Source organism: Adiantum capillus-veneris, chromosome 13 (genome assembly GCF_014529385.1).
Source record: "Adiantum capillus-veneris isolate H3 chromosome 13, ASM1452938v2, whole genome shotgun sequence".
NCBI classification, from domain to species: Eukaryota; Viridiplantae; Streptophyta; class Polypodiopsida; order Polypodiales; family Pteridaceae; genus Adiantum; species Adiantum capillus-veneris.
Window position 1 is genome coordinate 119,211,705 of NC_140943.1, and position 13,013 is coordinate 119,224,717.

General features: G+C 41.7%; 1 pseudogene; it reads right to left on the bottom strand.

The window, feature by feature from the left end:
• Positions 1-11,358: 11,358 nt before the first annotated feature.
• LOC147444749 (monothiol glutaredoxin-S17 pseudogene) lies at positions 11,359-12,132 on the bottom strand (annotated as a pseudogene).
• Between the last annotated feature and the right edge of the window lie 881 nt (positions 12,133-13,013).

A 13,013-nucleotide genomic window follows, 5' to 3' on the forward strand; every position in this document is an offset into this window, starting at 1 on the left:
TATGATGAGTTTGATCTCTTGCAAGTTCATAGAGATATTGTGCGTGTGTGTGAAGAACAGTATGCTTTATGTGGTTATGAAGGCCCAAGCGTAGAGATGTCATGCTTGAAGAAAAGGGTTTTACATGTGAAAAGGCTCTTAGGACATGCAAGGCAACTTTGATAGAGGAAGACATGTGGTCAGTGGTAAAAAGGAAGTGTGTGAGAGACTTCACACCTCTGTATGAGAGAGGCCAAAAAAGTCTTAGTCTATAAATTTTTTGTAAATATGTTCTTTTGTAAAAACGGACCATTCATAGGAAGGAAAATGCCGTTTTGAGCATTTTTGTGTCTCACGCACATGGGCTAATTCTACACCGATTAGGAGATGTTTAAGTTTTTTTACTCTACTGTGTTTGGGGGACTACAGACAAAATATTGCTTTTGGTGTCGTTTCCCCTCCCCTTTCTTCTCTTCTACTCTGTTGCGCGTTGTTTCCGAGTGTGTGTAGGCAGGTGTGCCCCCCCCCCCCCCCCCTCCCCCCGTGTGATGTGCTCACACACACACACACACACACACACAGAGAGAGAGAGAGAGAGAGAGAGAGAGAGAGAGATGATGTGATTGTATGCAAGGAATTAATGTGTTTATGGGTGTGAGGTAGATGGTCGTTCACGCGAGTATGTGCGCGTTGATTTGGGTGTAATTGCGAGTTCGTTTGGAAAAAGTGTGTGTGTGTGTGTGTGTGTGTGTGTGTGATTCTGTGTGGATAGGGATGCAGCAGAATCCCTGGGCTATAGAGAGGCAAACATTGTGTGTGCTTCCAACGACACAAAGTCTTTTTTAAAGCTTTTCTTGGTGGTATCCCCCATATGAGAAAATAGAGTAGCCGAACATGGATCCGGAGCAGACACAACCTTCATTTTTTGTGCAACATTTTTGGATTGTGTCCTTTTGAAGTTAATGAAAAGTTCTAATCTATGGCTATATATTTTCCCAGATTTAGGTCTAATCTATAGATATGGCAAGGACCAAACAAATTGCAAGAAAGGTTCCTAAAGAAAATATGAAACTAGGAGATGTCAAAGCAACACCATAGGATTTCAAACCAACAAACAAAGGTGACAGCTCAAAAGGGGACAAAGGTAAGAGCTCAAAGATGGACGAAGGTGAGAGCTCAAAGAAAGATAAGGCAACTACATCATCCAAGCAACCAACCAAAAAGGGAAAGAAAAGGAGTCTCTCTCAAAAGGTGAGATGCTTGAGGGAGATAAGGTGTAAGGGCCTTCTCCTAGCCCTTACGCAAGGCCGACGTCACATCTAAGCCACCAACTTTTAAAGATGAAAAAGCAAAAGAAAGAAAAAAGTTCGAGTAAAAATTTGGCTCAATTTAAGCACCAAAGTATACTCACGAGACACTTTCGGCTTATACCATGGGAACATGGACATAACCAATGCATAGGAAATTAGTTTTTCATTTTGAGAAAAAATAGCATACAAGAAAAGATAAGATAAGGAAAAAGGAAAAAGAAAACGATAGAGAAGATATGAATAAGGTGAGTAAGTAACTTGTCGAGAAAGCTTTGATAAGTAAGATAAGTTATCAAAAAAAGATAAGCTATCAAGATAAGTGAAAGCACTTATAAAAAATGTGCATTAAAAGAGGGCTTGTCTTCTCTTTTTTTTTACTACTCTCCTCTATTTTTAAGATGTAACTAGAGAGTAAGTTGTAGAGAAGCTTGAGGAAGCCATAGCCAAGCCTCTTGCAATACACACACACACACACACACACACACACACCTCCTACACACATTTCTACTCCAAGAGGAGCCATGGCCAAAAACCATAACCATGCTTCCTATAACTTGATCTTCGTCTTCCCATTACACTCTCTCATAACCCCTAAGCTTTCCATAGCTTGAATCTCTCTTACCTCTTTCCATTCTCTCCTTCCAAGTAGCGCAATTGGTGGTCTTGAAGAGAGGGAGAGTCGACTACATCAACAAGCTTCTTTAAGGAGAAGACCCTTACCATACACACACCAAGGTAAGTGTTTTTTTGTCATCTTCACGCCATTGTACACCTTAAACATTGGGCTATCCTTCATTCTACATTAATTCATGCTTAAGCTCTTACGTTTACATAAAAAAACTTTCCACTTTTTTAAAAGGACAAATTACTAATTTTCTCTTGTCAACTAACAACGTTGCTAACCCCTAACTACAATGTTATTTCAAGTTTCGTTGTTTCAAGTTCTTTAGATTACCAGACTAATATGGCATAGAGAGAGAGTAGAAAGCACTCTCTTTAACCATAGGTGACTAGAGATCATACTTATATTTCAAGTTCCATTCTCTAGATTACCAGACTAATATGGCATAGAGAGAGTAGAAAGCACTCTCTTTAACCATAGGTGACTGAAGATCATACTTATATTTCAAGTTACGTTCTCTAGATTACCATACTAATATGGGATAGAGAGAGTAGAAAGTACTCTCTTTAACCATAGGTGATTGAAGATCATACTAAAATAACATACACGTTGGATGATGATTAATATCTATGCGTATCCTTATAGCCTACCAAAAATATCTTCTTCTATTTTAAGATGCACAAGATAATCTCCATATAATCACGGACAATTAAGTATTGAAATTTTTTGGAATTAATTATTCTATTCAAAGTGGCATTATAATTTACTCTAAAAAAGAATGCTCTTATGAAAAGCTCACAAGTTTTTCTTTAGATTTAAAAAATAGGATTTTTCTTCTTTCAAAGAGAAAAAGAGCATGTGTATAAGATTTTTTTAGTGATACAAATAAGTTAATACTAATTCTCTCAAGGAGAGTTAAGTTTTCAAGGGTAGCTCTATCTTAATCAAAGGAGTTTTCCCTTGGAAGTGGAAATTTCCTTCTAATTAAGGTTATTCCCTCCCCCCCTCTTATCAAGTGAAAAGTCCCAAAACCATAAGCCTCTTCTAACTAGATAATTAATCCTCTCCACGGTAGCAAAGGTATACCTAAATCCCTTCTTAAAGAAGATATTGTTAATCATTCATGCACTATTGCATGAGCATTTTTCACTACACTAGCATGCCCACTCTTAAGAACTTTGCAATTTTTTTTACGCTTACACTACCATGCATGGAAGGGTTTCACTCTTGCATAAGCACTCAAAGCAAGTTTCTTGATTATTTGTTTCAAGATTGCAAGTTGGTGCATTCCAAAGTTTTGTGTTTACCACGCATAGATCACACCAAAGCAAAACTCATTGTAGAAAGCATATGCATTGCTCATTTCAAGTTTGTCTACTTTCAAATTTTTTTGCAAATTTGAATGGAGGAGTAAGGGTATAGCTTTACGAATGTCGTGAACGTGTTGCTTTAACATAAAACTCCCATTGCTTCCATGGAGATGCTCCATGGATGGCAAATGATGCAAAGGGACGAAAATGGGATTTGTCAAAGTCGGGGTTAACTTGAAACTTACGTCAAGACAAAACCTTAAACTCCCAAGAGACTCGTTGCATTTCTTAAAGTTTTGTTTCATTAAAAATTAAAATAGACTAAAAACTAAGAGATTATAACGCAAGGAACTTAATCTAATATTTAAACTAGGATTAAAACTTTACCAAGAAGATTTGACGTGGATAGCCCTAGCATAACATGGAAGATTCAAGTGTGAACTTTGTCTTACATGCTTGGAAAGGCCGACGTAAGTGTTTACCTATGGAATACAATGGGGATGGTCCTTTTTGGATAAGACTGATGTAAGGTCTCTGACCCGATCACAAGAGCACCCTTGTACCACGAAATGAATACAATGAAATAAGTTACTATTTTTAGCAGTTTTCCAGATTCCGTCAGTGCCATGATGTTTAGAATGTTATAAAGCTTCAAAATGTGAATTAAAATAATTTTTATGAAAAAAAAGTCTAAAAATAGTAAGTTTTTGGTCACCCGACCCGTCCAGTCTTGACCGTCTCGAAAATCTGCACCCGTACCCCGAATTTTAAAAAAATGCATTTTCGGACCCCGGGGGCTGCTAAATATGGTAGGTACTTGGGCCAATACGCCTTAGTTGGAGCTTCGTATGGAAATTTACGGCATCAAAATCCGATTCGTATGACCCGTTTTAGCCTAAAACCAATTTTTCACAAAATTGTCCGGGAGGCACCGGGGGGCCCGGGACTGTGTGGGAACAGGTCCCAGCCCACTCCAGACCTGCTTTAGCAGCTAGGGGGCGCCCTCTTGCTTTGTGGGAGTCTTGGGGAAGCTGCCAAGCCTGCAACTCAGTGTGAGAGTCAATTTACTGAACCAACTGGACACTTGGTAGGTAGGCAACTGGACTTGCCATGCTTAACTGGAGAAGCTCCCAGATGCATTTAGCAACCCAGATCGATTTTTAGCTTGAGGAGGCCTATTTAAAGACCTGCACACTCACACACACACCTATGATCACACACACACATACACAGTGCATACACACACACCCACATACATTGGGAAGGTGCTGCCGGATCACACACCTATTGAAGAAGAAGCTAGGAGGGAGGTGCTGCCGAATTTTCATCTCAAGAAGCTTGATTAGATCAGAAAATCGAGAAGATTACCAGCTCTTAATCACGGTAATGACAGTTTAATTAATGCCATCTGAAAATCCCTTTCTCTACCATCAAAATTTCTCGTACATTATGCCTATTCCTAGCCGAAAATTTCTATGACTACTCTCTAAATTCTCCTTATTCGTACTCTATTATGTAATCATCATTCCATAGCTGAATTATCAGTCATTCTTCACTCTCGATTAATGATTAGAGCATAATTACCAGAATCTTCTCTCTCTAGATAGCATAGTAATTAATCGGCAAGCTAGTATTTGTGCAGATTGAAGAGAATCACTATTGTAATCACTCATTAACATTGTAGCTTAATTGAATTCATTTCTCTTATGCATTAAGACGTAATTAAGGAGAAATTAATCTGTCATTAAGTCTCTAAGAATTGGTTTTTCCTCACACATATGCATAGGATAAATCTGCATCATCTAATTGCTAGGAAATAGTTTAATCATACTTAATCCAATTCTCTGGTAATTCCAATAGTGAAACCCAAATTATTCTTGATCATGGAAGCCGAATAATTATCTTAGAGCTGGTTCCCATAGGATTATGTGCCATCCTTAATGATTTCTTTATGAAAGAAATCTAGACTCTCATATAGGAGGGATTAATTGATGTCACTAATCTACCCATTGGACTGTTATGATGCTTGTGAACCTTAGCTCTTTCTCCAAGCTAATCATTTAAAGTAGTGAGAAATGGCCCCGGCTAAGAGGACGCGCTTCGGTGGTGCCCATGATCGCGAGGCAGGAACGAGCAATGTCAACGGGAAGGGGAAGGCTCCCATGGAGGAACAAATACCGGCCATCTCACGGGCCATCGATGAAGAAGTGGAAGAGATAGATCATATTTTTATTCAAGTTGTTTAAATTAACATTGCATACGCTAGTTAGGAATGCTCATATCCCCAAACATGTTGGAGAAATCCGACAAAAACCTCGGCATTGAAAGCATTGTACATTAAGTTCTAAAGTAGGAAGGAAATGATTGATGGGAATGCTGTTTGCAATAGGAAAGAATGTCTGCTAGGGAAAATTTAGCTCGGCATGTTCATTCTATTTCCAATGTTGAATTAGTCATGAATCCCCTCCTGATCACAAGGGCAGAGTTCCTGGTTAAGGGCTCTTGAATCCACTACTGTTGGTTAAGCGGTGGATACCCACGACTGCTGGTTAAGCAGTGGGAACCCACGTCTTGCTTTCTATGTGGTGGGAGTGTCCATGACGTGCTTTCTATGCGGTGGACATACCTAGTTGTATGGGCAGCTAGGCGACAACGGGAGGAGTAAACTCTCACTGGAGGGGGGATGTTGTACCTCCAGAACATTGGAACTTTTATGAATAAGTTTGAGTAGAATTTTTACTAGAATTCTGTCTTGGTGTTGTTTGCAATACTGGTTGAAGGGCTGTTTTAACGAACCATGTGATTCGGAATTAAACAAGGAATATCTATGTTGAACAACCCTCGTGGTAGTAATTAGGTCACACGAGGAAGTGTGAGTGTGGGGGTGGAAAGTGGGGGCTTGGCTCGGGTTGCCAATGCCTACGAGATGGGTGGTCCTGATTGGTCGGGAACTCTCTGTCCCCATAGTGCTTACTCGATATTGGTATTACTCATTGCCCCTAGAGCGGCGAATCCTCGAGAGTACGTGCCTCTGAAACATGGGGAAAAAGGCACTCGAGGTTTCTCTCCTCTTGGAAGGTGGGTCTTAGGATCGCTAGATAGTTAAGTATGCTTCCCCTGCGAGGTGGAGCTAGATCTCGTTGCTAGTAGGCTCGAACTCGACTCACTTTGTGATGAGAGATCGTCCGCTAGTTGAACCCTGAACCATTTTGTTTGCTTCTGCTATAGATCTAGTGGCCACCAGGTTTACCATCAGATCCGTTGTTTGATACGACGGGGTGGGGACCTCACACGACTGATAAGTATTGGTCTATGTTTTGAGCTTGGTTCATTCACTGTCCTAGAAATGGGATTGAATGGGAGTGAGTCCTAGCCGGGTGATAGGGACCCACAAATGTGTCTGGAAATCGGCCTAGTCTGGGTAGGCCTGATGCCAAGGAGAAAAGAAGGAAGAAAAATGGATCCATAAAGGGATCAAGATAAGGGAGGAGGATTTAATTAATTAAGGAACTCTTTTAATTGTTTAGTTCAAAGGAACCTTGGAAAGGCTAGGAACCTAAATGGGCTATTCCACAGTTGTTTTCATCAGTCGGATCTTTGCTCTTTTTCTCGAATTATTGATTTTAAAAAAATCTTGTAAGCCTTTCCCACACAAGGTACATAAAAATAAGAATTGGAAATTGTGTCATGGTGTCGCCACCACACGGGGCGAAGGAGATAGGATGTTCGAGTCCTGAGACGAGGATAGGGATATGCTTGGAGGAGTATATGTGATTGCTTGAAAGATAACTAGATAACTTTACTAATACTAAAGAAAAAAGGAGGTAGAATATTCTATAACAGAAAAAGGTTGGGAACGACCTGATAAATGCACACTTGCCAGGGTATGCAATAGTTTGCATGCTGTTTTCAAATGCTTGAAATGTATTCTTGGTTTGACATGATTGGAATACTATTTTCTAGTATCATAGTACTATCTTGGGAAGGTGCATTTACCAAATGGTTCAGTTGTGGGAGGGTGGATTCCATACAGTTAATTGTTGGCCGGAAAGTTGAACCCAATTTTATGTTGTCCATTAAGTTAAGTTGAGAACGAGGGAAAAGGGATTTTGATCTATGGAGCAGAGATCAAACTTGGAAACGAGGGATTTGTGTAGTAAATAAATACAGTCATTTTAGGGGAACGCACTGATGGTTGTGCTCGGTCATAACAGAGAAAAAAGCGTCAGTGACCTTGAGGGTGAACTAGAGAACTCCCACTAGTTGACTCTGGAAGGTTACGTTCATATTTAGTCCGATGACTTTGACTGGAAATTTCAAAGCAATAAGGAAATATATTTTGGGGTTAAGGTTTTGTAAGAAAAAAGTGAATGTTATCACCCCCTTGAGTTGGCATCAAAGAGCGGGGGGAGTGATGTCTTGGTGTCGGTCTCAAGCGGGAGGGATGTCAGGAATCGTTGTGTATCCATTTGGAGATGGTGCAACTGACGGTCCCTGGCATGGCCCTCACAAGTGGTATCATAGTGCGGTTTCTATCCTTGGATAGATAGAGGATTTAGTAGAACTTTTGCAGGAAGAGAGTGAGGTATTCACAAAAAAAAAGGCATGGAACAAGGAGAGGAAGTTCTCAGAATTGTGCAATGGTAAATGAAAATAGAAAGTGGTAGGGAACTCTTGAAAAGAAGAGGTTCTCAGAATTGTACAATGGGAGTAGCAACCAAAAACGAACTCGCAATTACACCCAAATCAATGCACACATACTCGCCTAGACCACCATCTACCTCACATCGAAAAACACATCAATTCCTTGCATACAATTACATCGTCTCTCTCTCTCTCTCTCTCTCTCTCTCTCTCTCTCTCTCTCTCTCTCTCTCTCTCTCTCTCTCTCTCTCTGTGTGTGTGTGTGTGTGTGTGTGTGTGCACGCATACGCGCATGCACATCACACCCTCGGGGGGGCCACTTGCCTACACATACCCGGAAACAACGCGCAACAGAGTAGAAGAGGAGGGGAAACGATACCAAAAGCAAATCTTGCTTCTTCTTCAATTGATGAGCTATGGTGGATCATACAATAAGCAAAGCTCTCTCCTTCTCTATTCTATTTGCAGTCCCCCAAACACAACAAAGTACGAAAACTTAAATATCTCCTAATCAATGCAGTATTAGCCCCTGTGCGTGAGGCACAAAAATGCTCAAAACGGCATTTTTTTGCCTCTAAGAGATCTATTTTTACAAAAAAAAACATATTTACAAAAAAATTATTAGAATAAGACTTTTTCGGCCTCCCTCATGCAGAGGTGTGAAGTCTCTCACACACTTTCCTTTTCACCACTGACCACATGTCTTTCTCTATCCAAGTTTCCTTGCATGTCCTAAGAGTCTTTTCACATGTGTCATGATAATCAATATCTAATTCTCCTAAATGATTTTCTCATGTTAAACTAATCATTTAATATGGGGAAGTGCCAGGGGAGAAAAAGCTAGAATATTGGTTAAGCTAGCAGACCGGCCACCACATGAGGGAAAATAGGGATCCAAAGGGGGGGCCATCTGCAAAAGAGCCAATGTGCAACAATGGGCTTAAAAGACCCTAAGGTTCAGCCCATTAAGACTTCCAAAATGCGAAGGTTCCAAAATTCAAAGGTTGTGTCCAAAGGCCAAACACTAGGGAAATTGGATGCTTAGTGTGTGTCACAAAAAGTCTTTGTCAATCCCTACATAGGAGGGGGCAAGCCTTGCAAGTAGGGGATGAGAGAGAAACACACACACACAAGCTCCCTTTACACAAAGGGAATGAGGGACACATGTCATCTCCCTAGCCCAGATGCCCACAAGGTGTACCCAATTCCTATTGGATGGCCTTGGAGGTGGACCAATGAGAATTCGGCTAGACTACATCTAGTTTAATTAATTTAAAAACACTTAATAAAAGAAACAATGGGAATTAAGCTCTCTAGAAGACTATTGGACAGTCTCCCAAGGGGTCCAATGAGCATTCAACAGCCCAATGGCTTGCTTGATTCCTATTGGCTAGGAGGCAAAGGGGTCCAATGAGAATTTAGTTGCATTTATTAATTACCTAAAGCTCTCACAAAAGGGGAAAGGGGGACACATGTCAGAAGGCTATCACTTATGCTGCTTAATTACCATTGGCTAAGCCTGGGGAGGTCCAATAGGATGCTAGCAAGAGCAAATAGCAAGAGGGGTTGACCAAGAGAGAGAGAGGGAGCTGATTTTTCAAAGGCATTATCACCTACACGCTCACACTAGCTCACGTGAGACGTAAAGAATACTCTCTCTCCTTCTCAATCTTTAATGGAAAGCTTACCACCTACTCCAAGCTTGTAAGAAGGGAGGCCTACATCAACAACTCTTAGCTTTGTGATCCAAATCTAACCAAGAGCCAAGCTTCAATGCATGCTCATCTCCTCTACCATTCTAATTACTAAGCTAAGCTATGCTAATATGAGTCATTATGTGAGGAAATATACATCTTTCTCATAAGAATACTCCTTCTTCCTCTCAATCTACTCTCATACCCCACTAGCTCTCACCATCTTCGAAGGCATGTGAGGTCTTGGGTCTGAGACCGTGAGGGAATTGATGTTGTGTTTGATAAGTGTTTTGCTTAGTGAATGAAGTTTCCATCTTCATTGCACTAGCTAGTATCGAAGGAACAAAAAGAATTGTATTGTAAAATGTCTGTCTTGATGGGAAAAACCATAATAAAGCCTTTTGGAGGGGGGACCGGCTCCATACAAATCCGGTCCTCAACTGTTGTCAATTGCTTAATTTCTCTCTCTTTTGAAGTATTGTTCATGCTATCTAACTAGGTCTTATGCTTTTTGTTGCTCTCTCCACCCAAGCACTCTTGTTATTCTCATTAGGAAGCTATTCTAATGAAATGCTCACTATGTTCATGTTATTTTCCGCTACATACAAGTTACTAGACCATTAAATGTTACAACATGTAAAACCCTTTTCTTCAAGCATGAAATCTCAATGCTTGGGCCTTCATAACCACATAAAGCATACCTTCCTGGATCTCATTGCCTATAATGGACCTTCATATTTGCTTTATCACCCATACCTACACCTGTAAGTGTCTTACCACGCACCGAGCGAGTTTTACCGAGCAAAGACAAACCCGAGCAAGTGTTTATACGTAATATAGTAAATTTTATCATCAACATAGTAGTGCAAGCTCGTGCTCATGTCTCCTGCTTCTTCCCAATATCGAATGGAAAATTAGCTCTCGCTTCCTTATTGCACCTGCATGATTTACTACTTGACTTCCGCTGCAATACTGCTGCATCTCCTTGGAGCTACGTCACATTAACTAATTCTTGTGGACACCATATTGTGCAGTGAATTGGTCATGAGAGATGTTTCTGTTTGTCTGCAGATCGTCTCGAAATGCTTGCCTCATCAAATTTTCAAATAGGTTATGCTGGACGAGGAGTGTGCCTGAAGCCAAAGGCTCATCAGACCATAACTTGCACTAGTGGCAATATTCCCCAATGCCTTTCACTCGACATTGAGCTGTCTGCTACTAATCCCCTCACACACTATGCTAAAAGTGCAAGCAGCTAGCTGCACTGAAGCCGTTGGCTTAATTACTTGAGGATCATAACCACCATAAGCTTTTCTGGATTCATGTCCACTTTGATGTGACTCATTCTATTTCTTTGCCCTCTGGCATCTGCATCGCCAATAGCCTGATAGCATCATTAGTAAAATGTGCTGACAAGTGGAGACTCAAGTACTTGAGCACTTCTGACACCATAACATTGTCTCGTCCAAATGCCTTCTTAAGGGGAGGATCACATAAGATCTGTGATTTCTCAGTACTACTCTGGAGCTTGTGAGCCTTGATGTAGTCCCATACTCTCTTGAGGGCATCAGGCCTCGTGGTTTCCGAGGTTTGCAAGATGGGAGTCAGGCTGGAGGAGACCCTATAGAGAATCTGAGCGCCACCTCTGGGCTCGAGCTTGGGGTCGGGTCGGGAGTGGTTTTGAGTTCAGCATTGGGCACTTTCTTGCTGATCTATTCATCAACTCGTTCAAAACGCAGAGCAGTCACACACTAGACCAGGGGCAAGATTTCAATCGATGGCAAGACGAAGGATCGCGATCAGTGGCAAGAAGCCACCTTGGAGCTGAAGCCACAACGCAGCGCATCAGAAGAACCTTTCATGAAGAGCGTAGTGGGCGATGAATTTATCAAACTCTTCAGTCTATTTTCAAGACTTTCTTTATGGACCACGCCTTTCTCCATCAGTAATTCCTTCAGTTCCCCGCTCTTAATATACATCTCAGTGACAATATCATAGCCATTGATTAATTCACCAGCAATATACAACTGAGGGTATGTTGGCTAGTTAGAGAAAGATTTGAGACCTTGCCTGGCCGCCTCATTTGCTAGAATATCAAAGCTTCCAATTTTGACGCCTAGATCTTTCAAAATCTCTACAACCTTGCGATAGAATCCACACTTTGGCTCATTGGGTGAGCCCTTCTTGAACAGCATCATTGGCTTGGAGACAACAAGACTCTTCAGCTTTTCCTGCAAAAGCTCACCCTTGCCTGCCTCTGAGTCATTTGTAGACATAGCATAACCATTCATCTTACTTGCATATGTAATTTCTTCTATCTCTGATGTCTTCTTCAAGGGCCTGTAAGCTCAGATACCTTTTGAGCCAATTCAGTTGGGTTGGCGCCCTCCAATTTATTTACCAACATGCCATTCTGACAGTAATGTTAACAAAAGAACATTAATATGCAACTATACAAACAAAAAGATAACCAAGCATTGACGAGAACCCCATGTCTCGCCGCACACAAACTTGCCAATTTTTATCATAAACAACTCTGAATACTCCGTATAAATGAATACAATCCCTTCCATCACTGCTAATTGATTAGTTTATTGGGTCTGTAAATATGCACATCGTAGTCCTTGGGGTTGGAGTTTGCTGTCTCCTGTGCGAGCACCCATATAAGGACCTGGTCGCCTGCACCCGCTATGCAGCTTGCCTGCCCCGTTTGCCAGTAGTGCAAAGTCTCATGATTACGTGGGCTGGGGCAGGTCAACCGTTGTTGGGGAGGGTCGTGAAAATAGCTCGACATTGTGGCGGGATGGCTGCTGGGCGGCTACGTCCCATCGAAGGCGATTTTTGCAATTAAAGCAGGATCCTGCTGATTTCGAGGGCATAAGAACAAAAAGTTTCAACTTTTTATGTGACGTGACTGAGCTTTAATGGGTGCCTTCTCTCTCTACTTGACCGACTAGCTACCGGCTGAAGGGCAGGGTATCAGACCACGCGACCAGGCTCTAAGTGAGTGATTGGGCTGTGTGTGTGTGTGTGTGTGTGTGTGTGAGAGAGAGAGAGAGAGAGAGAGAGAGAGAGAGAAGGAGCAACAACCCTTGTTTGCAGCCAGGCAGAGAAAAAAAATATCTCTGCACAGACGTTGTCTTCCCGTTGGTCCACGTGTTGTGTACCTTGCCCGTGCACAGACAGCCGACCATCCCAAGCTGTGGTACCAACGGATAAAGCTTTCGCATTTTTCCACAGAGAGAGAGAGAGAGGAGCCTCGCAGCATAGAAACATCGGTAGATGCATTGGGCTGTGTGTGTGTGTGTGTGAGAGAGAGAGAGAGAGAGAGAGAGAGAGAGGAGCCTCGCAGCGCAGAAACATTGGGCGGTGTGTGTGTGTGTGTGTGTGTGTGTGAGAGAGAGAGTGAGAGAGAGTGTGAGAGAGAGAGAGAGGAGCCTCGCAGCACAGAAAC